Source organism: Hermetia illucens, chromosome 3, assembly GCF_905115235.1.
Source record: "Hermetia illucens chromosome 3, iHerIll2.2.curated.20191125, whole genome shotgun sequence".
NCBI lineage: Eukaryota > Metazoa > Arthropoda > Insecta > Diptera > Stratiomyidae > Hermetia > Hermetia illucens.
This window is the reverse complement of record NC_051851.1, coordinates 141,227,840-141,255,351: the sequence shown is the minus strand read 5'-3', so window position 1 is coordinate 141,255,351 and position 27,512 is coordinate 141,227,840. Positions and strand designations below refer to the sequence as shown.

The 27,512-nt window shown below is 44.4% G+C and overlaps 1 protein-coding gene across 3 annotated transcripts in view; it reads left to right on the top strand.

Moving 5' to 3' along the window:
* The first annotated feature begins 484 nt into the window (after positions 1–484).
* Positions 485–27,512, top strand: part of LOC119652405 — a 421,555-nt gene continuing 394,527 nt past the window's right edge. For all 3 annotated transcript variants that reach the window (XM_038056518.1, XM_038056515.1, XM_038056517.1), the window contains exon 1: positions 485–1,437. The gene's annotated coding sequence lies outside the window, so the exon portion shown is untranslated. The remainder of the gene's footprint in view (positions 1,438–27,512) is intronic.

Sequence of the window (27,512 nt, the reverse complement as noted above, 5' to 3'; positions counted from 1 at the left end):
CCTGGCGGTCTTGGTAGACGAAAGACTTGGATCCTGGAGAGCCACATATCAATAGTTTCCAGTTGCTTTACCACAAGTTCAGTTACTTCAAAATAAATAAAGGCTCACAGAAAGAAATATTAATTACTTATTCGGATTAATTCCTTCAATCGACTCCAGTTGCAAACTTCTGTATAATTGTTACACAATGCTTAATACACCCAAGAAATAAACATGCAGAAACAAATATTAAATGTGACATTTGCACTTTAAAGAAAACTTCCTTCAAAACAACAAAAACATTCAAATGAATCCATTTCTTTCGAATTTGAATGCACATACAGCTGTACAACTACTTTCTAACGACAATGTTTCGAGTATGTTTCTACATTTGCGCATTGAAGTGGTGAAGCAACAAGCGCCCAGCAACTATCTGCATTCTGTCTCCGGCAACACATAACAAACAGATCTGCAACATTTCCCACCAACAAAGTGTCTCCGCTATCCACACGCCTCATGTTGGTCATAAGTCTCCAGACGGTCTCCACACGTCGTGCGCACACCCATGCAACTTGTTGCTACCTGGTGTTGTCCCGTGTGCGGTTGTTGATGTTGCTGGTGCAAGAAGTAGATGGAGCCCGCGAGTGACCCACGGTGGAATCGGTTGGGGCCAGCGGAGTCCATGTACGTCAGCTGCCAGTCGCCAGGTTAGTTCGCTTTCTTGCGTCGTCACGTTCAAGTCATTTGTCCGCCAGTCGGTTAGTGCCGTGTAGCGGTTACTGTGGAGTTGCGTTTTGTTGCTAGATGCGAGCGTAAAAAGGATTTTGTTTTCAAGCGGCGACGGATAATCCAGTCCTGGAAGTGCGTGTTGTGTCCTTTGAATCTAATCCGAGTGCGAATTAAGGTTTTGCTCCTCCAGGTTGTGTGCGTGCGAAAGGTCAGTGCTGCAGGTGTGAATAGTACCGCAACGGAAAGGTTGAAAAAGGCGCGAAAGGTGAGAATTCGAACGTGGATCCGTGGGCATACACAGAGGAGTCAGTGGAGTAAGTGAGTTGTGACCCCAGTTGCGATTGTTCCAGTGCATCGTCTTGTATAGTTCTTGCCTAGTGTCTTTCCCGTGCGCGCCCCCGTCGTGTCCGCAGTGCATCCAGTGCACCTAGTGCTAGTCGAAGCTGCAAGAGCGGGTCCCCACGGTTTATGGTGCAATAGCGGCCGCAACTCGGTACATGTACAGTTAGACGCTGCCTGAGCCGACGACGGAAAGGGTAACAGCGCAACTTTCTTGTTGACTAGGCGACACTGGCCCGCCGGGCTCCAGCGCTGTGCAATTCTGCCCGGACCTAATCGGATGCCTGCTCGGAGGCTGCATCTCGCGGCTGGACCCAGATGATGCTCCCGGCCCTTGTTTACGAATAGCGTGTGTCGTGGAATCGCAACAGTAGCACGCGAGGATTGAATGTAAGTCGCCCTTGTTGTTTTTGCATGGACCCGTACTCGTTTCAGGTTGCCTGGGCTGCCGGGGTGGGGGTGGACGGCTGGGATGCAGAAGCTGATTGTTTTTATGCAACTCTCGCCATTGTTCTCGGTTGGGCAATGCAACGACCGACGTGCACTGGGAGCGAGTTCTGCTCACGATCCGTGCGGAATCGGTGGTCCCTGGTGGCTGCCAGCCTAAAATACAAACTACGCAGAAGTAGCGTGACTCAGGGGGCTTGCAACAAGTGGGCCTCGTAGAGGTGATGCAAATGTAGGCGATTAGTTTGGCTGGCGTTGACGGGGCTTTTTTAGGTTCTACCATTCTCGGAGTTTGATGCAAGTTGCTTCTCTGGATATGGCGATTTGCATCGAAATCGTAAAGATCATGGCTGCATGCATTTGCGCTGCGTTTCGGATGAAAATTAGAAGTGAATGGTAAATTTGGATTGTTTTTGGAACGTTAGCCCAGTTCCAGTGAAGTAAAGTGGGCAATACGGCTTTGATTCGGATATTTTGTCGCTTTGCCTATAGAAGACGCACCTGAAATTTAGATAGCATTTGCATCCCTCAATGCCTGCATTAATTATTCTGAAAACCAAGTTTATCACATTGGAAAGAACAAATAGATTTGATGGTGATCTTCAAGACTGGCCTTAGACTTCTAATTTTATCTACACCTACTTCTTTCCAGGACTAACTTCCAGTGGGCATCTAGAAGGGATTGATAGAAACCATACGAGGCTGTGGTGGGTGAATTGGTTGAACGTCGGCTTCTTGATTTCGTACCCGAGTTCGAATTCTATTTGCGTCATGGATGCTTTTGTGTTTCCTTATGCTTGCCCCGCTATTGTAGGGGGTAGGTAGGTATCAGTGGCCGCTCCGAGGAGCCCAATTAGCACTTTTGGGGCGCCGTTTTGATGCCATAGACTCCTAAGACCGCGACTGTTGTTATGGGAGCAGAGAGGCACAGTCCAGCCGTCTCGGATCTTCAAAGCCGGCTCGTAGCATTCACGAAGGAAAGCAGCTCTCCCCCCCTGCAGCTAGAAATCTCTCTGAGGTCCCCAAAGAATGGTTTACCCAATGTCCGCAGCCTGACTCTAGCCAGAGCTGGGCAATCGCAGAGAAATTCCATGAGGGTTTCCCTTCCTTCTCCGCAGCTTCGGCAATGCGAGTTGTAGGGTATGCCGAGCCTAGCGGCATGGTCCCCTATGGGCCAGTGCCCCGTGCAGACCGCCGTAATCTTGGATGCATTTGCACGCGTCTGGCAGAGGAGCTCTCGTAATCGGGCTATGTTATCAGCGGGCCAAATTCTCCTTGACTTGGCACAGCTTGTAAGCCTTCGCCATCTCAGGCCCGCGGCTGCTAGGTAGTGCGAGTAGACTCGGCCCCCGACAGCCGCCAGCGGAACACCGACTGTATTCGCCGAAGGACTGCCAAGAGCAGAGCCTTGCCTGGCCAATCCGTCAGCCCGCTCATTCCCTTCTATGTTCCTATGCTCGGGAACCCAGAGGAGAGTGACATTGAGCGTGCCGCCCAGATGGTTAAGCGCGTCTCTGCCCTGCCCCACCAGCCGGGAAGATGTCGTCGTTGAGTACAAGGTCTTGATGCCTATGTTATGCTTAGTACTCGAATCACGCTCCAACCATCGACAGACTTCCAATATCGCCAGTACTTCCGCTTGGAATACACTGGCGAAACCTGGGAGACCATACGACTTGGATACACCATGTGTATTCCAGAAAACCCCCGCGCCGACTTCATAGGCCATCTTTGATCCGTCCGTAAAGAATACTGTATCATAGTCTTGCAACACTCCGCCGGTCTTCCACTTTGCCCTGGTTGGAAGGCTCACAGCAAAGTTTCTGGGAAGTTCAGCATGCGTGTGACATAGTCCGTAGGGGATGCCCAGATTTCCCGAGGTATTTCATCTAGGATGTTGCTGTGGCCGTAGGACTTCGCTGCCCAGCATCCGGACTCACGTAGTCTGACGGCACTGAACGCTGCAACGTATTTAATGTGGAGGTGTAGGAGGAGGAGATGCAGGAGTACATTAAGAGCATCTGCCGGGCAGGACTGCAGAGCCCCAGTAGCACCCGCACACGCGGTTGTTTGAATCCTATTAAGCTTCATTCTATTGTATTTTTTCTTCAAAGCCTGCCACCATACAATAGAGCCGTACGTCAGGATCGGACGCACTACATCGGTGTACATCCAGAGAACCATCCTCGCCCAGAGACCTCTAAGAGGAAGACAAGCAGATTAGCCGAGGCGCACTTCGAGTGCTGCAGATTTATCTGCGTAACCCTCAGCTTGATCTGCTTCCGTGGGGGGTTCGTCAGTCCCCGTCGATCGTCATCTCCTCTAACAGCTCGTTGGCGGCGTCGATTGGGTCTAGGTCGTCGTTCGGTTTTGCAGAACGTAACACTTTTACCTTTGCATTCCTGACTCCGAATCACATTTTATAGTCGGCCTTTTTCAGTGCCTCCAGGCACTCCTCGTTTATACGGAGTAGTATACGCAGGCTGTTTGTCTAAGGTTGCTCCTCCTTGATAACAACCCAGTCGTAAATGGGAATCCCGCTGTTGTGAAGGCGCAGAAATTGGACGAGCTTGTCCTTATCCATACGGATCTTCGGCAACCAGATGCAAGCGACCAGTCTCCTGGGAATCTCGTCGTAAGGGATGATCGTGAGCTTAACAACCTCCCAGGCGTCGCTGATCTTAGCGACACATAAACCGAGAAAGTCCTTAGAGAACTAGTCCATGCAAGCTATTACGTGGAACCCACGGACCACCTGAGATGAATCAAAGTGGGGGATGAGTCCCGGGGGTTTGCCTCCGGTGTTCAGGAGATATTCATAGACCATGCCCGGCAGCCTGGCCTCAACATTGGTCCACACCTCCAGCGCTAGTTTGCCGCTAGCAGAATTGCCACCCACCAGCGCCACACGTAAGTGGCTCCTGGCCACGTCGCTGAAGGGCTTCGCAGTTCGTGGCCCGTCGGCTAACGGTTGCTGCGCAATTTCCTTCGGATGTTGCTTAGCGTCTGCGCTCTTGTCCACTATGCTACGCTTCTTCTCTTGCTCGACTTCGTCTTAAGATCGATTGCGTTTTAAAGCGATGGGCTTCGCCTTCTGCTCGTCAGCCAGGCGTTTGCTATTGTTTTCATCAACAAGCGCCTGGTATTTAGCGAGGTCTTTTTCATCCCGCGCGTCGACAGTAGCAGCCTCCTTATTCTTAGCAATCTTGCTGAGAATATGCATGACCTTCTGGTACTGGCTCTTGAGCAGGACACCAGTGGACCTTCGCTTCTTGGCCGGTTTCCGGCGACCGACATTCTTATCGGTTTTTGCTTTCGAGGGATGCCCGACGCTGAGGGCTTCGGGTTAGAAGTACTATGTCGGGTACTCGCTACACCCAGCTTGACGGCAATAGATTCCAAGCTGGATGCCACTAGTCCGTCTGCCGCCTCGCTCCGGGAGGTCCCTGCGGTTGGTTTCAGCACAACGGTGCTACGGCTGGCACTGAGTGTACTGCTCTCGACGGCTACTGTCTCCTGGCTGGAGGCCAGCAGCTCGTCTTCCGATGATGCGCCTGGCATCACCCCCTCTTATTCTATCGTTGTTTTTTGTTTTTTGGATAATTGAGTGCATGTCTTGGTCCCACGAGTAGTCCGGGAAGAATGTCCACCCTGGCTGGCCCGGCCACCAGGGTAAGGGTTTTATTTGAAACTGAAGGTGCCCAAGGTATTCAGAGTTCGCATACTAAAGACCAAGCTCCCTATTGGCCACGCAGCCCTCGGCGTATGCTGTTCCACCTTCGCTTGGGGTCCTATTAGCACCTTCTCCGGTGCAGGGAGGACGATCCCCGGGCTGTTGCTTCAGGCCATGCTCCTGCCAGATCTACTTGCCCCTAACGCATGACCAGCAGACAAGCAGATCCTCGTCAGTTGTATGAGCCTACTCCCAGCCCGGCCCTACACACTCTTGGCCCGCCCGAAGACGGTTTCCAGCGGCCACCACGAATAGGTCGTATGAGGAGTTTCCGAATTATGCAACTTTAACCTGAAGCATAATCAGACCAGGCCACTCGCGCTATTGTAAGCTTACCAAAAAAAAAAAGATAATGAGAAAGAGGATACTATATAGGTTTTTTATGCTCCTAAATGAGTAGTATCTCTAAAAACTGATATCATTAAGTTGTGGAGCTTGAAAGTGCACTAGCATTAGGGTGATCAGTTGGAAACAAAGTGCACCAAGGCCTAAGAGGCTAGGGTATTTTTGGGTTATTGAATAAGAATCAGAATGGCTAGATCATGGGATAGACATTTGTGGGCTAGCAAACCGCAAATTTCGAAACTTTACTGCTGCTGGTTGCTAAGCTCACGGCCTAGACCTTTCACTATAGAAAACGTCCCATACTTGGTCTATGGAATGGGGCCACGCTCTTCAACAAAGGTATCGAAAGTTCCCAGAATGCTCGCTTCCTTCAATCCGAATAATTCCGAATTCCAGAGATATAAGCTAGGTGGGGCTCTGGCGCTCTCTCTCCTTCGGCAAATTTATGAGTGTTCTGGATGTGCGTAATAAGAGAGGCATTGACATCGTCCTCGACAGGCATCACTATTTGCTGGTCGCCTACGTTCGCTCTTGCATCTGTCACTTCTATACAGCCTTCTTTTTCTACCATGTATATTGCCCTTATAGACTTTCCGGGCTGGATCATCCTCATCCATACTGATTAAGTGACCCGTCCACCGTAACCTGGTGAGCCGAATTTTATCCACAACCAGACGGTCGTGGTATCGCTCATAAATTTCGTCGTTATATAGGCTACGAAATCGTCTATCGTCTATCGGAGGATTCTTCTCTCGAACGCGGCCAAGAGTTCGCAATTCTTCTTACTAAGAACCCAAGTGTCCGAGGAACACATAAGGACTGGCAAGATCATTGTCTTGTACAGTAAGAGCTTTGACCCTATGGTGAGACGTTTCGAGCGGAACAGTTTTTGTAAGTTGAAATAAGCTCTGTTGGCTGCCAACAACCTTGCGCGGATTTCATCGTCGTAGCTGTTATCGGTTGTGATTTTCGACCCTAGATAGGAGAAATTATCAACGGTTTCAAAGTTGTAGCCTCCTATCTTTATTCTTCCCGTTTTACCAGTGCGGTATGATGTTGTTGGTTGTTTGGTTTTCGGTGCAGATGTTGCCACCATATACTTTGTTTTGCCTTCATTGATGTGCAGCCCAAGATCTCTCGCCGCCTGTTCGGTCTGGATGAAGGCAGTTTGTAGGTCTCGGGTCGTTCTTCCCATGATGTCGATATCGTCAGCATAGGCCAGTAGGTGGGTGGATTTAAAGAGGATCGTACCTCTTGCATTTACCTCAGCATCACGGATCACTTTCTCGAGGGCCAGGTTAAAGAGGACATATGATAGGGCATCCCCTTATCGTAGACCCTTGTTGATGTCGAATGGTATTGAGAGTAATCCTGCTGCTTTTATCTGGCCTCGCACAATGGTCAGGGTCAGCCTAGTCAGTCCTATCAGTTTTGTCGGGATACCGAATTCTCTCATGCCCGTGTATATTTTTACCCTGGCTATGTTATCACAGGCGGCTTTAAAGTCGATGAATAGATGGTGCAACTGTTATCCATATTCCAACAGTTTTTCCATCGCTTGCCGGAGACACTGCAGAGAGAAAATCTGATGTATGCTGATTTGCCTGGAGCCTTGCGCGCCTGGTGCGGTGGCTCCCTGTACTTTTCCACTTCACAGATCTGTTGGTTTTCCCAGGCTTCCTTTTTCAGAATTCGTGATAAGTCTCCGCGCGTACCCGCGTCCTTTAAGAATGCAACATTACTCGGTATGCAGCATTCTTCCGTTCCGTTGCTAGTTTACATTCATCGTCAAGCCAGCCGTTCCGACTCTTTTTGCAGCTGGGGCCCAGTATGTTTGTGGCCGTATTTATGATAACGTTCTTAAGGTGATTGTGAAGATCATTTGTTGATGCCTCATCTCCAGCATCTCTGTTGACTGCCGTTATTCCGGCATCCATTTACCTCTTATAGGTGTTGCGGAGGGCGGTGTTGTGGATGGCGTCAGTGTTAACTCTCACCTAATTGTCAGAGGGGATTCTGGGTGGTGTTGTTTTTCGAGCTCGGAGCACTATGTCAACGAGATAGTAATCCGAGTCTATATTGGCCCCCCTATATATTCTGACATTCATTAAGGCTGAGAGGTGGCGATCAACGCGTTGTCAATTTGGTTGAAAGTGGTCCCGTATGGAGGAGCCCACGTATGTTTGTGGACTGCTTCCCGCGCAAACCAGGTACTTCCAACAACCATTTCGTGTGACACTGCTAATTGAATAATCCGCAATTCATTATCATTTGTATTTAGATGTAAGCTATGGGAGCCAACGTATCGCCTGAATATTGGCTCCGTCCCCATTTAGCTGTTAAAATCAAGTAAGTATGATTTGTGTCTGATAGTGTCCCGATAGCTGAGTGGTTAGATCACAAGGCTCAGTCGCGGTTCGAATCTCACTGGTGGCAGTGGGATTTGTATCGTGATTTGACGTCAGATACTAGTCGACTCAGCTGTGAATGAGTACCTGTGTCAAATCAGGGTAATAATCTTGGGCGAGTGCAATGCTGACCGCATTGCCTCCTACAGTGTACTGTAGTGTACCGTTACGGTCTCGAATGAAGTGCTCTAACACCCTTCAAGGCCCTGATCCAATATGGATTGTTGCACCAACGATTATTATTATGATTTTGATATCATATCTGGGACAGGGTTCGAAGGTTCGTTCTAATGCCTCGTAGAAGGTATCCTTCTCCGACTCTGGAATCTCCTCTGTAGGGGCCTGAAAGTTTATGAGGCTTATATTTCTGAACTTGCCTCACAAACACAGAGTGCATAGCCTTTCGCTTATATTTTCAAAGCCGATAACAGCAGGTTTCATTTTTTAGCCGACTAAGAAACCTACTCCGAGCACATGTTTTACTGGATGGTCGCTATAATATAGGGTGTAGCGGCTCTTCTCCAGGAAACAGGTCCTTGTCCATCGCATCTCTTGCAACGCTATTACATCAGCCTTATATTGGGACAGGGTATCGGTTAGCGCTCAGGAGCATTCGGTCTGTGCAGGGAGCGCACGTTCCATGAGAAAGTGCGCAAATCGTTAATTCGTTATCGTTGCCGGGTTCGTCGTTTTGAAATCCGTCCTGTCCGAGGCTCCTTCTGTGGCTTTCAGTTTTCCGTGTAGGGTTGTCAGCCCTACGTAACCTCCAACCTGGATTTGGTAGCAGAGCTGTTGGTGTTGTTTCATCAGGCGTTTCCCAGGTTTTATGCTCCATCGTTGGTACCAATCCACGTTTCGCCCTGGGACCTATAATACTCTTTTACCGCCAAGGTAGGCCTATACCGGATATCAATTGTTGCTTCGTGGTTGATGATGATATTGAAAGAAGGCCGCTTTTCGCTTGAAGTACGTTGCAACTGTAGACAACCTTGCCTCCTTGCAGCTATTACCATTTCTCGGTAGAATTCTGTTAGAACCTTCCATGGTATTTACGTGGAGCTGGAAAGTTACTCAACTATTTTCTGCAGTGGTGCATCAGGTCAGTTCTTCAGAATACACCACGAAGTCACATTTCTCGTAATAATAGATTTTTAAGCTTTACGGATTAATGGTCCAAAAATGTCCTGTCCTTATAGCCGGATATTACGACAAGCAAGGCGTATTGTGAAAATATTTTCAATTCTGGAAATAATCACGTAGACATGCCCTTGTCATAAGTGCAATTGTAGACTGTTCCGAATTGTTGTCATTTTTCCCATTGCTAATGACTATCCTGGTTCGCTTTCAACAATTTCCCAAATTCTCTCTCCAGAACATATCCTGCATGAATTTGTACAGAATAAATCCGGAAAATAAACTCTAAAAGTGGTTTTCCGTTAACAATGAGAATCGAATGATTCCGGTCGATGGAAGATTTTTTTGCGCATAGCTTTCGCGTATTTCTCTGGATTGAGATTTTCAGGGTCTTACCATTTTACTTCCCCCATCTGACACTGTACTTTTATACTCCGGAAAGCGTGAATCTAATGCAGGAATGGGTCTTTTAAGCATTGAATGCTCACCGAAGATGGATCCTTCTGCTGCACTTTCTCGGAAATTGGGTCATTCCAACTAAGACAATGAGAAAAAATTAGAAACAAAGGGAACATTCTTAATGGCCAGTAAAGATTGAAAGAGGATAACAGTGCTAACGAAGGCTGTAGGAACAAAAGATTACTCGTTCGTAAATTTAATGATGACCTACTTTTCTAGGGACAGTTTAGCATGTTGGATGGCATGTTGGAGCTGCCACTATCACCATTTGGAGAAGAGTTTGAAAATTCACATGAGATTGCGATACGCTTAATGTAAATATTTGGAAGTGTTTTTCACATATGTATGTACATTAGTAGCAGTTCAGTTAGAGTGCTGTTTATATTCAGAGCAGTAGCTAGCTGGCAAAATAAAATAACAAAACCTCATACGTACGTCTCCAACACGTCACCGGAGAATTGTCATCGATTTTTGAAAATCTGGGACATTTATGCTCATTCTCCTCCAGTTTTATTTCAAAATGGAAGTAAATTTCGATAATTATCCGGGGGACATCCACTGTAGACATATCTCATGCCCGTTCCTTGAGTGAGAGGCGCAATGTGTCTAGGTCGCTACCCAGTTTGTGTCTACTGTTTTAAACCTTCCAGGAAAATCTCCATTTAATATGCACAGAATGTCGTGCCAACTTTATCGTCACGAAAATGAAGCCCCCGTCGCCTGACTATTCGCTGCCTACGATATCCTTTTCATTGGATGTACACCTGCCCGTGAGTGCTTTTATAATTCCAAAGGGTAGTAATTTTTCAGAAGGTAAGTCTTCGGCATTTTTACTCTTTGGTCGATGTTGCGTATCGGCAACAACATGCCCACACGCCAAGTGCTCAAGCCCAGTCCATGACCTCACGTGATTCCTCCAAATCGGGCTCCACGCTCTCCTATGAGTAATTTTTATAATCTGATTTAATTTCGAGTAAGACCACGTGAACGCATCACTGGAGTCTGCTAGTTCTTGCAGTTTCTGATGTAATGGAGTAGGCTGTAGCCTGTTCAAAGGTAAATAAGCATGAACTATGTACACGAATTGATGCCTGTTATAAGTTTCGCTTGTAGTTATTCTACCATCATTTGAATGTGAATGGACGTGATGACCGTTGGAGCGGAACAATTTCAAGCATGCACTCACGTTAGTTCGTAGCAGTAATTGTAGTAGTTGCACAGCCGAGACTATAGGAAGAGTACTTCGCATTGTATCCAACCAGGTGGTGCTGCGGGAAATCGGGTAATATGAGCGCGTAGCCAGAACTCGCCCAGGGCACCTATGTCATTCTTCCCTACATATGTTTCCTCTTTCCGATTCAGAGTGCCCGGGAAGCCATAAAAAAATCGAACTAAAGGGCGCAGTGAAAAATGCATTGGCATGATTCAGCTCGGAGCTAAGGGGGGAAGCTTTATTATGGCCTCTGTGCAGCAAAAGAATTAAAGTTATGCACACCCTTCATCAAACGAACCAGAAACACAGAACACTATGCTTGCTTTTATGGGAATGAATGCAATGGTAGTGCGTTTGGTCTACGCTATGTCCTCGTATGTATGCATTTTGAGCGTTATTTAGAGAAATCACTTGACTTTTAAGTTGAAAAATTTGTCTCGTGCAAGTGCCCGATCAATTTCATATAATGATAATTTGGCATTAACCTCTTTATTTTTATGACAATGGTGCGATATTATGCTAATGGGGAACACGAAGTCAAAAACGCTTGAAAAAGGGAGTTGCAATGAATTGGACATTGCCGCGTGGTGGATTTGGTTGAACTGTTCTGCTAGGTCAGGATGGATGGATTTTGTTGCTCATCATCAGGGCAAAGAGGCATTATCTGTCTCATATATAAAAGGGAGATATCACACAGTGCGGCAATTATAGAGGTATCACGTTGCTGAGTACCATCTATAAGATATTCTCCGCTATCTTGCACTATCTCTTCAGCGACTTTAAAGCCGCCTATGATAGCATAGCCAGGGTAAAACTGTACACGGCCATGAGAGAATTTGGTATCCCGACGAAATTGATAAGGCTAGGCTGACCCTAACGAATGTGCAAGGCCAGATAAAAGCAGCAGGATCACTCTCAAGACCATTCGACATCAACAACGGTTTACGAAGCGATCATGCTTCCTCTTCAACCTGGCCCTCGAGAAAATGATCCGTGATGCTGAGGCAAACGCAAGAGGTACGATCCTCTTTAAGCCCACCCAACTACTGGCCTATGCTGATGATATCGACATCATGGGAAGAACGACCCGAGACCTACAAACTGCCTTCATACACATCGAGCAGGCGGCGAGAGATCTTGGGCTGCACATCAATGAAGGCGAGACAAAGTATATGGTGGCAACGTCAACACCGAAAACCAACCAACCAACAACATCAAACCGCACTGATCAAACGGGAAGAATAAAGATAGGAGAATAAAATGTTGACACCGCTGATAATTTCTCCTATCTAGGATCGAAAATCACAACCGATAACAGCTACGATGACGAAATATGCGCAAGGTTGTTGTCAGCCAACAGATCCTATTTCAGCTTATAAAGACTGTTCCATTCGAAACGTCTCACCATAGGGTCAAAGCTCTTACTGTACAAGCCAATGATATTGCCAGTCCTCATGTATTCCTCGGAGACTTGGGTTCTTAGTAAGAAGAATTGCGAACCCTTGGTCGCGTTCAAGAGAAGAATCCTCTGAAGAATTTTTTGCCCCCTAGATAAGGATGGACGATTCCGTAGCCTACACAATGACGAAGTCTATGAGCGATACCATGACCGTCCGGTTGTGGATAAAATCCGGTTCAATAGGTTGCGGTGGGCGGGTCACTTAATCCGTATGGATGAGGATGATCCAGCCCCGGAAAGTCTATAAGGGCAATATCTATGTTAGAAAAAGAAGACGAGGCAGACCCTGCCTAACATGGAGCGATGGCATAGGTGAGGACGCCAGACAGCTTTTAGGGATATCGAATTGGTGGACCTCGGCGCAAAACGGGGATGTCTGAGTTCCTTATTAAGGCAGGCATAGACCGGATACCGGTTGTTGCGCCGTTGATGGTGATGATGATCATTATCAGGGGTAGGGAGAAATATGGCAATCTAGAAAAGAATGGTTAGGCTGTCGTCCAGGCTTTACAGCCCATTTGGGGCCGTGGCCTTGAGAATATCCTTCCTCCAACCACCTCGACCCAATTTCAATTTCGAAATCCGAGCAGAATCTGCCCAGTGCTTTCGGGGTTTTCGTACTATCTGAGAGTCGTGCATCTGTCGAACGTGGCCGGCCCGTTCCAAATTCCGTAGTTTAGTTAATTTGGAGTCTTCATGGTTGTCAAATAGTTGGTACAACTCTTGGTTTTGTATCTGATTTGCCATTAGTCGTCCTCTCGTTTAGCTTATACTCTTCAGGAAACTCCTCCCGAAGGTATTGAGCAGTTTTTCACAAGGCCATGTTTCACATCTGTAGAATAGCATAGGTCGGCAGGACCGGGTGGAAAACTCTGTTCTCGAGCTAAATTCGGCATTTTAATTTGCCATCTTCATTTCCATCTTTCGTCAGTTGTACACCTCAGTATACACAGGGTGCGTACGGTATTTGAGGACGTGCATATATGTCGCTATAATTTCCCGAAACTATTATTTTTCTTTTTGTTCTTTCTCAGATAAGACATGGAGGACTATAACTATAACATGGGGTTATCGTCGCCATATGTGCAAATCACACCGATTTAGAAATCTCTAATTTTCTTAAGTGCGCCCGTCCATTCGTTCATAAGTTTCGCCATGAATTGAAAGCATCAGGCGGCGATAGAGAATCTGTTGCAAAACGCAAAAACACGTGCGACGTTCTGACACTGTCCGATCTTAAGAATTTATTTAAAAAGTGCAACTGATCATTGACGAAGACCCTTCAAAATCAATGAGGGCCCTTGCGAAGGAGCTTAATGTTTCTGACCGTCTTATCCGTCGACAGGTCCAAGAAGATCTCCCATATAAATCCTACCTTTTGCGCAGACGACAGTTTATGTCGAAGCAGGTATCCGATCAAAACGCCTTCTAAACAAAATTAAACAACCTGAAGCGCCTGAGATGCTATGGTTTTTTTCTGATGAAAAAAAATTGGACCAAGAGCAAAAAGCCAACCGCAAAAATGACAGATGGCTCTGTTACGATCCTACAAAGGTTCCTGTTGTCATGCACATGGAGTTTCCAGCAACTGTTATGGTTTTGGGTGTTGTGAGCAACAAAGGACATGTCATGTCACCTCACTTCTTCACTCAAGGACTTCGAGTGAATTCTGCTGCATACATCGAGGTTCTAGAGACAGTAGTGAAACCCTGGATTGATAGTGTTCGTGGTGATAGCCCATGCATCTTTCAACAAGACTTTGCTCCTTCACACAAAGCGATGGCAACACAAGATTGGATGGCGAAAAATGTCCATGACCACATAACCCCGAACATATGGCCGCCTAGCTCCCCAGACCTTAATCCTCTGGATTATTACGTATGGGGCATGGTTGAGCGTGAAACCAATAAACATCCTCGTATCACTATTTCTTCTCTGAAGGCTGCAATTAATACCGTTATGGTCAATATGAATCCGGAGTTTCCGGACCCGGATCGAGGAGGTTATTGAAGCTAACGGAAATTTTATTGAATGAGTTTATCGATATATAATAAGCTAATGTTGTGTAAAAAGTTCGTCAACTTTCATTCCTTCATGTTCAAACTAAAAGCTAATTAGTTTTACTCTCAAGTTGTCCTCAAATACCGTAAGCACCCTGTATAGTAAAATTGTTTACATTTTGTAATCGTCAATCGTTATATTCTGTCTGATGGGCGTCATTTCTTTCGTTAGCGTCATAACATTCGTTTTATTTTCTTTAATTCGTAGATCAATTTCGTTTCCAGTTTTGTTGAGGTTTATAAAAATATCCTTTTCTGATGTGAAAGAGCCTTCAGAGTAGAATTGACTGTGGATAGCTGGATGGCAAAGGCTGACTCTGGCTATACATACCATTGTGGATCCAGGCCCAGGGCGAGCTAACCTGTCAGCTTTCTCATTACCAGTAATGGGGTGCCCTGTCAACCACATCAGGAATGTTTCATTTGGTCGACCAAGTTTCAGAAGCAACAGCACTCTTCTGCTGGCAATGAAAAGACATATATCTCTGCCTGGAATATGGGCGTCATTTTTCCGAGTGTTCGGACCAGTTTCATAACCGGATTCTCCGAGAACACCGCAGTGTCGGATCCGGCTTCCAAGACTCGGTGAAGATTATTATCATTCTCCTCTTTTGGTGATTACGGCAGAGTATGTCTTTCCAAAAGCGGATCTGGAAACCATATGATGAACCGGCATCTGAACTAGCTGATGTTTGTCAAGTTATTTCCATCAGATGCATGATCGTATGATTGTCTCCCTTCCTCGCACCGATGGTACAAATGGGGGGTAGATTTAGGATAGCTTCGATTGCCGCGGCCGGCGTAGTAGTGATTGTTCCAGTAACACTTAGGCAACCGAGTATTCGTATTGGCGCTAGCAGTTAGTTCAGTCTCCACCACCAGGTAATTCATGCATACGTCCAAATGGATTTTATTAAGGATGTATACATCCAGTGAATCCGCTTTCGTGAAAGTTTCCAGGTCTTATCTTACTCTTCAAGATTTCTGATACTGTTGCTGGATATGATGCTTCCATGATAGCTTGGAGTCGAGATGTACTACTTTACTGTTTGCACCGGCTGGATTTCCGCCCCTGATAAGGTGTAGCATAGCATGTAGCTACCCCACCTAACGTTTCTAGTGAACGTAACTTGTCCAGCTTTTCTACCTTCCACCGTGAGTTCTTTACGGAACCACCAGCTTTGGTTTACAGTCGAGTTGCATTCAAGCGATCTTATAATGCGGCCGCAAACTTGGCTAGATCGTCCGCAAATGCCTGTACCAAGGATTTTGTGTGCTCCAGGAGCCATAGCCATAACAGAGAAGAGGGAGAACTCCTCCCTGTGGGCAGCCTCTAGGGCATTCTTCCTCAGCAGACTTCTGGCCTACCAGTATGTGATTTTTTTTCCATTCCAGCATGTAAACGATCCAAGTGGTTAAAAACCTCATGAAGTGTTGAATTCGTCGATTTGTGTTTCTGTAGGCGTGTTGCTATAAAGAAATATAACCCTTAAAAACCGATCTACTAGCTTTTCCAATCTTTTTAGTAGAATGGACGTCAGACTCATCGGTCGGAAGCACTTTGCGTCCGTGTAAGAGGGTTTTCATGGATTGGGATAAACATCACCTTCGTATCTCTCCAGTTAATCAACATATAAGCGTGTGCTATGCATGCACGGTATACGTTCCGAAAATGTAGACCCAGAAAATACATTTACTCTATTACTAGCGCAGGACTGATGCCACCCTGACCTGTAGGCTTGTCTCTATGGAACGAGTTAAATGCCCATTTTACTCGCTGCCAGATTCCAGTCTCTCGATTGAAGGCTCTATGCACCTGTCGGCCCAGGGATGAGATTTTGCATGCTGTCTGGAAAGTGCACTTCAAGTAGATGGTTTGGTGTTTTTTCATCGCTGTCTGTGTGCCTTCCTCTCTGGGAACGTAGGTAAATCAGCTTCTGAATACGTTCTTTGACAAGGATCCGCTTCAGCTGTGAGGTTGCCTCAAGGAAGTCAGTCTCTTCGCAAAAACGCATCCATAATGATTGTCTAACCGATCTAATACTCTTCTTCAGAGCTTCTCTGTTTTGCCAAAATCGACTTCCACCAAGCTGTTTTACCTTTCTTTGGCGTCTTGAGTGGACAGCTCCCTTTCAAAGCTCCTGGTTTTCCTTTTGTGATCATCTGGCTTGTTTTCTTAATTCCAGCAATGGATTCGATACTCCTCCCAGTTTAGCATTTGGGTGCTATTGATAGGGTCGACAGAGAAACCCCGTGATCCGGGGGTGAAAATTATACGATCACTGAAATCGAACAGATAATCTAATTTTGTTAGTCTCTCTATTCTGGCCCCAGAAAAAACTCCAGACCCAAGGGAATTTCCCCCGCTCTCTCGGCTATTCTCGATGCATCTACTTCAAAGAACCATTTCGATATTAAGTCCTTGCTTGTTGGTTGGTTGTTGTTTCTTCCAGGGAACATGACTTAACAGTGATTTAGGTTTTATAAAGTTAGCAAATGCGTGTTACTTATCTCAACGTTTACCACTTTTGGATGACCTTTTTTTACCGCTTGCTACTTTTTGTCTTACTCTTACGTTTCCTATCTCAAGGATGCCTTATCACAATTTTCACTCCCAAAGTGCTTCCTTGTAGAAGTAGGGCTAAGGAAACAGGGAGGGGAAGGAGATGATTTCCCACCATGTCGGAGATTTCGTTAGATCATGAAATAGAGACTTTATTGAAATGAAGGAATAATAGATTTCGGGGTTTGGTATTTCCTGCCTGTTCTAAGGGCGCTCCCGTTTCCAAATTTTTCATTGCGTTATTGTTTAGTTTCTGATCCAGCTTTTGGTTGAATCTATCATCAGCATTTGCCAACGCTGAATTTTTAGGAGTTATCCTGAAATGGTTGCATACATACCACTGGTAACGCCCTCGCTACCGGATAGTCCATCGGAGCTGTAGTTTCCCGCAATTTGAGGCAGATATTCCTACTGCGAGTTAATTTTCTCCACTATATTTTCTAATTTATCCTTGTTTTATTTAATAATTTCCCCATCCATCTGCCGTCGTATTCAGAGTTTTACCAGTTTTGAAGGCCATTGAAGATGGGAAATATACAATGTTTCAGAGGAGAGGTAGAGCTGCTTCAAGGACGTGGGGTATTTCTCTGCAGTATATTGGCCCTTTGCATAGAAAAAGGGCGTTACATATTTCTAAACGGAAGAAATTATCAACTACATAATTGTTGGATATGGAATTGCTTATCTCAGACAGGATTTATTGGAAAAGGAATATAGGAAAAAAAGTTCCGAATTTAAGCCCTCTGCACCTTAGTTGAGGCATTTTAGCGTTACAAACTTTGGGGGATTTTGACCAGCATATCTTTTTAAGATTTTTGGTAAAACAAAACCTTTCTTAAATCGATTTACTGTCTGTTGTCTGTCCGTCCATTCGTCCGTCTATCTGTCACACGCATTTTTCTCGGAAACGGTTGTAGTGATTGGTACTAAATTTGGTGGAAAGGTGGGAACTCTGAACGCTCACGCATACAGTGAGTTAAATCATTCTAGTTCAAGGGGCGTCCCCATGCATCCAAAAGGGGTTTCTCAATTTTTTTTCATCAAATATGGTCATATGAGATACCAAATGAAAGGTCTCGGTTACTACTTTCCGAAATCGAAGGCTCCGAAATACCCTTAATACCGATATCTGTTCAAATAAAGTTAAAAATAGTACTTTACTAGAATTTTTATTGAATTGAGTGCAAATTCCTTTAAAGGTTTTGACGTTTGATCTTTCAAGTGGTAATGTTGGTACATATTAAACGCACTTTTCAATATTTTGTTGAACTGCCTTCTCGCTTTTATAACCGCCATAACTCAACGTGGCATTGAGCTGATTAAATTTTTCAAGACTTCTGCTGGAATACCTTCGTGCCAAACCTTTTAGATTATTCTGTCTAACTCTCCTAAATTAGTCGGCCCCTTTTTCGCTATCTGCACTTTCATTATGCGCCAAAGGTTCTCTATTGAGTTAAGATCCCGACCGTTGCCTGACTATAACATACAGGAAACGTCGAGCTCGCGTAAATAATTCTTTACCTGTTAAAAATTAGGAAAGGTAAGACAGTTGAAATTGCGGATTATTGTTGAGGATGGAATAAGAATTAAGGAAAAAATGATGCTTACCAATTGAGCTCGATGACAAGGAACAGCATCATCTTGGGAAATCATTTGATCCACATGCGAAAAATGCTCTTCGAAGATAGATACCAAATTTTCTTCCAGGATGTTTTTATAATTAACAGCCTTGATCGTCCTTTCAAGCATAGCCAATCGTCCAATTTTGGTGATACGAAAAGCATCCCCAAATCATTCTGCTTACCGGATAGCTTGACGTTCGTAGAATACACTCATCGCTATAACGCTCTCCGGTCCTTCTGCGCACATACTGCATTCCATCATTGCGAGAAATGTTGAATTTCGTTTTATCTGAGAAGATCACATTCTTCCAATCATCAATACTCCAGTTTTGTGCTCCTTAGCCGACTCAAGGCATTTACGTTTTATTTGAGCGGTCAAGCGTGGTTTCTTAACGGGCCGATGTGCACATATCCGAGCCTGTTGGGGCCTTCGTTGTACAGAACTTGTAGAAACTGGTGTCCCTTCAAGTCAAACAAAATGCCTTCTAACGTCCTCAGCCGTCTTGAAGCGGTCTCTAAGACTAATCCTCTTTAAGAGTCGATCTCCACTTGCAGAAATCTTTCTGTGGGCTCCTGATCGTACTTTTCGCTCAGTGGTCCCAGTCTCAGGAAATTTTTTTAAAGAAGTTGCTACTTACTGTATCCTATCCTAGCCGAAATTTCCCGCACGCTTAAAGATCCGGCTCGCAACACCAAAATCTTCCCTTTTCCAACTTCACCCATTTTCTTCACATTCGACACCCTTTCCGTTTTTTTAAGGTTTTGTTTCAAAACAAAACCTTATTAAAATCAATGTCTGTCTATCTGTCTGTCACACGAACTTTTCTCAGAAAAAGTCATTCCGATTTACACGAAATTTGGTGAGAAGGTGGGAACTGTGAACGACCATACATGCAAAAGGGGGGGGGGGTGTAAAGTTTTTTTGCAGAGAATATAGTCATATTGGATATCAAATGAAAGGTCTTGATTAGTACTTTTCGTAGGCGGCCTTAGTTTTGGGAATTGTTAGAAAGGCGTGTGAGAGGGGTGGAAAATGATGATTTCTTTAACGGACTCATTCTCAGAAACTACAAAACTGAAAAATCTGAAAAAAAAGTGAATAGTCTTACATGCTAAATGCGTATACATAACGGAGTATGTACAAATGGGCTAGTTCCGCATTCAAATATACTCACAGAATAAGCAAACAAAACCTTTCATACCTGAAGCGCCGAGTCTCCGGTTTCCCTACTTGTTTTTAACTGTTGTCTGTCGCGTTACACCACAAACACATTACTGATCTAAAACCTTTAAGGGCGCATCTATTTACGCTAAAAAAATTTACTAGCTCCAAAATAAAGTACCTGTGTTTGCATAAAACCCTTTTATTGAACTTTTATCGCTTGTCCACATTTCGTTGGCCGCGACGTAGGTCAAAATTGTGGCTTCTGTGCAAATTCAAGACTACGAATGTCAGTATCACGCGAAACTGGATATTCTCACATAATATATGAATATATTACGTGTTAGGTTCTAATATAACAAATGTCCCGCCCATGTGTTTTTATGAAAGGAATACACAAAACCTTTCATACCTGAGGCGTCCAGTCTCCGGATTCTTGCCTTGTTTCGATAAGTATCGGTCCTAATTGGTGTTCCTTTCAGGAGAAGTATTCCTGCTGAATATTCTGTTCTGAACAAAAAATTATATCAGAGGCGCAACCATCGGTAGATTGTTCCAGGAGGTTACAGGTGCGACGGTAGATATAATTGGCAAATAGGCAGTGTGTCCCTATTAGGATAAGACCATATAATATGTGTGTACAAATAGCTAATTTATATGTGCTTCTATATATTCGAGAGAAGCTCCTTCATAGTAAACGTTCTGGAAGCATTACACCTTGTTATTTGCACCATAAGCATAATAAAGGTGTATGTAGAATACGGTGTGTGGTTTCCGTTGATTGATGGGAGTATTCCAAAGTACATACATATACAGGAGCTCGCTCTTAGTCCTGAAAGACTCAAATTATATAAACATATTAACTCAGTCCTCCATCATTCTCTCAGGTGAGTACGGTCAGACCACATAAAATAAACGTGCAGACATACGCAGCGTTGTATGAGTTTCTGATTTAACTCGATTTATCTATCGATCAAACGTCCATTGTAATGCAAAATGTTGTTTTGTTGACTTTTCGGCTAGATTGGGAAAGCGTTTGGTTTATGGGGAAAAGTACTTCGGCGTATATTGATTGGGTCTACACATGACCGGGGTGGTTGCATGATAGAGAACAACAAAAGAGTTCCCATTTGTGGTTAGTACATAATGATGTCGGTTCACGTAGTCCATATGAGAATGTGCTTCTGTTTGATTTTGCCTCCAGACTAGTTTCGATTGACGGTGGTGCAGACGAACAAAAGTAAAAGTTATCCTTGGTAATATGATTAGAGGGAAACAAATGCGTTTAGAAGGCAATTAACGTGCCAGGTAACATTAATGTACTCATGAATTCCTGGAATGGCTTCTGGTTAAACGAATAGTTGGTAATAATGTAAATGATATTCGTTTGCTGCTTTAAAAAATCCAGGCCTAGACTCGAAAATGCTAACTATTAACGGGCCTCAGCTACTCAAAATTGGGTCTGGCAATCATCGTAGGGAACTCCTATTTAAGAGATTGGTAAAGGTTGAACTTTTAACCCCATTTCCGCAGTGGGTGAAGAGTTAATGGAGGGGGAGGGAAAGTGCTCCGTCTTCAAAGCCGTTGAAAACTCGTGACCTCTTAAAGTAGACCTTTTTATAACATCATGGTGATGTTTGGATTTTCAAACTTACTCTTTGGGGGGGGAATGGGGATGATATGTAGAAGAAAGAGAAAGGTTCTAAACCCATTAAAGAATTCTGCCAGTCATCCCATAAAAATGCAATGGCTCTAAAGGAGGTCACCTCTCTTTTCCCTCTCCATAAACTTTCCATCCCGTCCATGGCTGGAATTGAAAGTTCAACCTTCACCGACAAATTTTACTTCTTTATCTTATTATACATTTTTTATCTTCTTTCTTTATCTTATTTTATCTATGAGATCCCTCATACTTAATGAAGGAATACACTTGCTTCGCAATACCTTCGGTTCTCAAAATATGAAATATGAAAATTAATAACAATTCTGCCTGAAGTGAGACGAATTAATTAAATATAAAATTAATAAGAAAATTTTCTAATTTTCCCAATTTTGAGGCAAAAAGACTAACGGGAAAAGTTTTTTTTTTTGTTAAATAAGAATGAATCGGTGAATTTTCTCTGCACCCTTTCTAGGGTAAGACAATTACAGTTCGGTGAGGATGACCAGATGAGGGGCAGGGCTCGTAGAAGTTAAAGAGAGTTAAGGAGGGTTAGAAGAAGTCAAAATCAGTGGAGGAGCGTAGTGTATAAAGCCCGACAATTTTGAAGCCCTCTCTTCGAGGCAGCAGTTGCCGAAGTGGAGTTTATTGTCGAAAGTGATTCCAAGGTTTTGGTGTAGTGAAGTTTGATAAGAAATATCCGCCTAGAGAGTGAGAAAGGAAGTGGTTTGGGTGGCACTAGCTGACGTTTAGCGCTAATCCATTAACAGAGCACCAGCTAACCACAGTGTCTAGGAGGAGACGTCGTCCATACACACCTATATAGCGGAAAACAGCTCTAAGTTATTGTCATCTAACAAGTAGGGACAAATAAATATGGTCATTGTTAAAAAGATAACAAAAAAACAAAAGGACCCAGAATTGACCTTTGTGGGACGCTAGAGGAGGGAGGGGAGGGTGGAGTGAGCAGTCATGAAAAGAGAACAGGTAGGATGAGCTGGAAAGTTAAGCGGCAAGTTATGTTACAAGTAGTATAGAAACGCTGCGAGATGTGAGTGAACAAAAATATCCTATGATTTACAGTGTTGAAGGCTTTAAACATTGGCCACAAAATTGAGCAAGTTGGGGGCAGGGGCCTGCAACTACAACCGCCGGCAAGTCGTCTCCAGCACTGCTTTCCCCATCATTCCAACTCCTCCGTAAAAACGATCAACATTGCTTTCACGGATAGTTGAGTACTGCAACGTATAATACGTTCCATAACGTTTCATGTACAGAACAGGTACAGGTACAGGTATAATCATTATTATTACGCCGATTCTAGGGCTTATTTGTTGACCTTAACAACATTTGTGGTCTAAAGGACAGCTGGAGCATCAATGACTTTCCGCGTTTCGGTAACAAAACCATTTGCTATCATTTTCGTTGTGCGAACCGTATTTCTTCCACCATCTACGATTCAAAATTGCTTACGGCTAAGCTTAAAATTCAAAGTGTCGTTTGTAGTTTCATTTAATCCCCGAGCCTTACTGCCCCTAATACTTCCTAATATCGATAAAACTGTTGGGGTGACGGGGGGCAGAGTCAATTTTAAGCAGCGCCTTGAATAGGTCACCTGAGGTGATTCTTCATCACATATCTTGTCTAGAAAGACTTTAGAAGTAGTGTCCTACGGAGTTATATTATTCGAAAATGCTCTCCGCTCGCTTCATATACCAAATTAAAGTTTAAGGAGCCGTTTCACCTATCTCCCTGTCGACCTGTCTTTTATTTTGACTTTCTGAGAATTATTTTCCCTCAGAGGCGCGATTACCACCATTTCCCAGTTCCACCAGTAGTTTGATTGTTTGCTAGGAAGCAAGCGCTTTCTCCGCACTAGAAAAAAGACTTCCTGAAAATTTCCAAGTGATCTGTTAATATCTTGGCTCTTTTGATTCGAGGACGCCCTTTCTGGCCATTACCTTGATCTACAAGTGTAGGAAAATAATCTGATCTAACCAGTATCGCCTCGAGGGCAGTAAAAATTTTATGTGTGGCTAGTTTACTGTGGCATGGTATTTGGCGTGTGTCTGCGCCAGATATTTTTTTGCCGCTATAATCTTCAGGTTCTAACGCTATATGCTCTAACATCTGCTCGCATTGGGAAAAAAGTGTTGTTTATTCTTATTAAACTGCCAAGGCTGTGGACTCTTCTCTGTCCTGGTTCCCATATTCTCACATCAACACGTGTATCCCTCAGTCCTATAATTTCGATACGATTCGTAAATTAACGCCATGTAAACGAAAACAGGTCTTGAGTTTTGTGGCAATAGTTGATTTATTTTACTATATTTACTATATTGGACTTTTGCTGCCAACCGTAATGTGCACAACTTGCACACCGTCTGCCTGTATGCACAATACGCACTGGGGATCCGGGGTGCAGTCTCTGTTTGAATTGCGCTTGCCCAAGATTATTACCCTGATTTGACTGAGGTACTCATTGACAGCTGAGTCGACTGGTATCCGGCGGCAAATTACGATACAAATCCCACTGCCACCAGTCAGATTTGAATCGCATTCTTCCGTATGACGGCCTTATGCTCTAACCACTCAGCTATCCGGACACTTGATCCAATGAGACAATTTAATCGATCTTATGTCAGTTGGCTTACTTAATTCTTTCATTTTCCCACTCAATTCCATCAACCTTAGTTCCGCCTGGAACTTCCAAAGATGTCACCTTAAGACGCGTTTGAGTTTTTGTGGAAAACTAAATTAAAATCAGTTCACTATTTTTCTGGAAATCTTCAAAAGACACTGACCCGCACAGCGGCGGCATGTGGGATTTTTATCCCCTTGCCCGGGGAGCCATCATTAGGTATTATATCACAGGGTGGAGTTAGGTCACTTCTGTTATTTCTTCTATGCGCGGCCTTCCTGACCTCTTTAGTTTGTCGCAGTTTAACCGGAATCGGAGCATTCTCCGGAAAAAAATTTTCCGATGATAGCATTTCACCTAGAGTTTCCTCTTAGTTTCTTTTTTCTTCCACGAACCTCGAGCATTGAAAGAATACGTGCTATAGGTCCTCCGGGACCCCATCACATATTCGACAATATGAGGTGTCCAATTGAAACCTATACAGGTATTGACGGTATTCCCCCAAGCTGGGAGAGATTATAATTGATCTCCCAATCCCTGATGATAAGGATCAACTTGTTTGTTTGTTGTTGTTGTCATCTAGTTATAGATCTCTCCCTTTGGGTTTTTTCGCTTCCTTTAAAGGAAAGATTGACGTGCAATCATCGGCGTCATTCCCGAGATGAGGAATGCCGCATCATCTGAGACGGTCTTGAAGGGAAAACACACGCTAGGGCTGTTCTTCTGTAATTTATGTGCGTTGCATAAAACGTGCAGCGCTGCTCCCCAAATTGGGAGTGCATATAACAGGATGTAACTTACTACCTTGGTTGCAAGTAGTCTGCAAGTATTCCGCAGCCCTCCCAAGTTCAGCGTTATTCTTGCTAGGGCCATACTCGTGGCCGATGCTTGTTTGCAAGTATACTCTACGTACTGCTAAAATTTGGCTTTGTATCTATCTTCGAGATCCTGTGCGACCAGAACCAGTGATGACATAACACAGGTCCTGGAGTAACCCAAGGCAGTGACCTCCTCCGAGTCCGTAAGGCTCCAAATTGCCGATTTTAATGCATTTTTCACATTTGGTGGTACTACCCTTTCCGTAAATTACATTTTCAGCGAAGCCAGTAACCAATTTGATGGCATCGATGGTTGTTTTGGCTTTACGGAACCTATAAAGCCCATCTGACTGACCTCCTTTGCTCTCAACAACCGAGAGCAAACTATTATAGGTAACCCGCCACAACATTTTCTACATAGTGTCTAGAAAGCATGTGGGATTGTAGGAAGATGCCTCACCTGCAACTTTACCAGTACGAATTTCTGCCACTTCCATGTTATACGAAATATCCCCTCGGACATGCACGCTCCGGACAACTCAGCGAAGTACAGTCTAGATTTCACGGCGAGTTTACGAGCCGTATTTGGTATTCCGTCCTTTCAATTGGAAAGAAACTTACTTCCACTATTGTAGTCCACTGACCCCTCTTTTTGGTTTAAATACCCAAGTTAATCAAAAAATAATTGACGGTTGTCTTCAAGGCAAAGGCAGCTCATCAGACGCTGCCTTACCTCTACCCTGGGAGCAGCGTCGGTGATTTTTTGAGTAACTTGGGTGTTTAACCCAAAAAGAGGGATCCGTGGACCACAAGAACACAAGGCGGATTTCGCTTCAATACAATGCGCTTTCATGTCGTGTTTGCGATTATATGCAAGTGGAGCGATTACCATCTGTAGCCACTTTCGCTCACACTGCTACCAGGAGAGAGTTCAAACAGCGTCTGATGAGTTGCCTTTGACCTGAACGAAACCGTCAGTCATTTTCTGAATCCCTTTTTGCTTTGCTAGATAATCAGTTTGGAGTTTCCGCGGACTTTCTTGTATGCATGCGCCTGGTCGATCCTACCTACCGCTATTTAGGTTGGTCTCTGTTTCCCGGGGGGCCACGCATTAAAAACACTTTTGGACTTTGTCACCTTGCATCGTAGACAAGATCGTCTAACATGTTTTCACAATCAGATAATATACGTACACACCGCTTATGATGCATTGTATATCTTGACGATCGCACGCCCGTACCGCCGTTCCACCTATCGAATCGGTGATCCATACGCCCCCGTGACAGTTTCTGTATGGCTCACTTATGATCGCAACCTCCATATTAGATTCGAAGGTGGTTTGCTCAGTTTATTCGAATAAACCACATTTTCTCATTGTAGCCAAGGCCCTCCTAAATTCGAAGCTTTTACCACTTCAGACAATACGCTGGTTATTTCGTCTCTGCTTCCCTTCGCACAATAGCCATTCGGGGTCCCTATTGCAATCCGTGGCAACATGACTTTTCTCGTCACACCTTCTCCACCGATCAAATCGATCAATGCCGCTGGTGCGTGTCTACGCGAAATGCCCAAACATAGATGTCGCTTCATAGAGATCCTTACAATATATATGTGTATGATGTTTTTGGATCGGAACTATGACATTCCTCTCAAGTGAGTTCTTAAGTTGGTTACGGGAGCTTCCAGTTTTGCCCAAGTTGAATTGTTTCAGCTCAATCATTAAATTACCTTTCTCGATCTTTGAGATCTTGCCTAGATCTTTTAGGTGGAGGTCAGCTTTTATCTCATTTAGTGTCTCGGCGAAGGACAGATTGTCCTTGCTGGAGACAACAGTTGCTCCTGGTCGAAGTTATAATTTTGCATTCTTCTTCGCCTTTTTGTTAACGACCTTGGCCCATCCACTATGTTCGTTCTCCTTAGATTTCGCCGATTCGATTACGAACGCTTGCACTTGGGGAACAAGCTACTTCCTTTCTGTACTCTAAGTTCTGTTCTTTGGAACAGCTTGAGTGCCTTTTTGCTCTTAGGCGCCTGTTGATTCTCTAGAGGATCCCCATCTTTTTCTCGCACTCTTGCGTTTGGTGGTGTCAATTGGGTCGCTTGTGAGACTGTTGGGATGACAGGCATTGACTTTTCTTTGGGACCTTTTTCCGACTCCTACGATCTATTATAAATGACTCTAATCGCTTTCACCGTGTTTTTCATAGGTTAGTGCACGTTGTGTTTGTCCTTGATAAACTCGGACGGCTCAACTATTTTTGCTCCAAGCTTCATCAGAGGTAGTTCTCCCGGACCTGGGCTCTGTTCTCTATGAGCCTTGGTCGCATTTCTCATTTTAAATACCACATCAACCCTTACAAATTAACGGGCTTTCCTGCTTTTTATTTTTTTGCCGCTGGTTCCCGAGGGGTCCCGACCCACTTCACCGTATCTATTTTGGTCCACGCAACAGGTATGACCAAATTCGATAAGAACACATATTTACACACCAAGAAGTATGCTCCTATTCGGCACCTGGCTTCGCACAAAAATTATCCTTTACTTGATTCCACTCTATAAACTTTTCCAGGACTCAACTGAATCAAATTGTCTAAGATGATCCCAGGGAACCTGTCACATTCGCCGGCAATTCAATTTCTAAAAGGCTCTTCCGAGTATTTATAACCCCAAATGATATAAACTTTTTCTTTTAAGAGAAAAATAAGTCGGTTATAAATACGACACAATTCTCACATATAAAA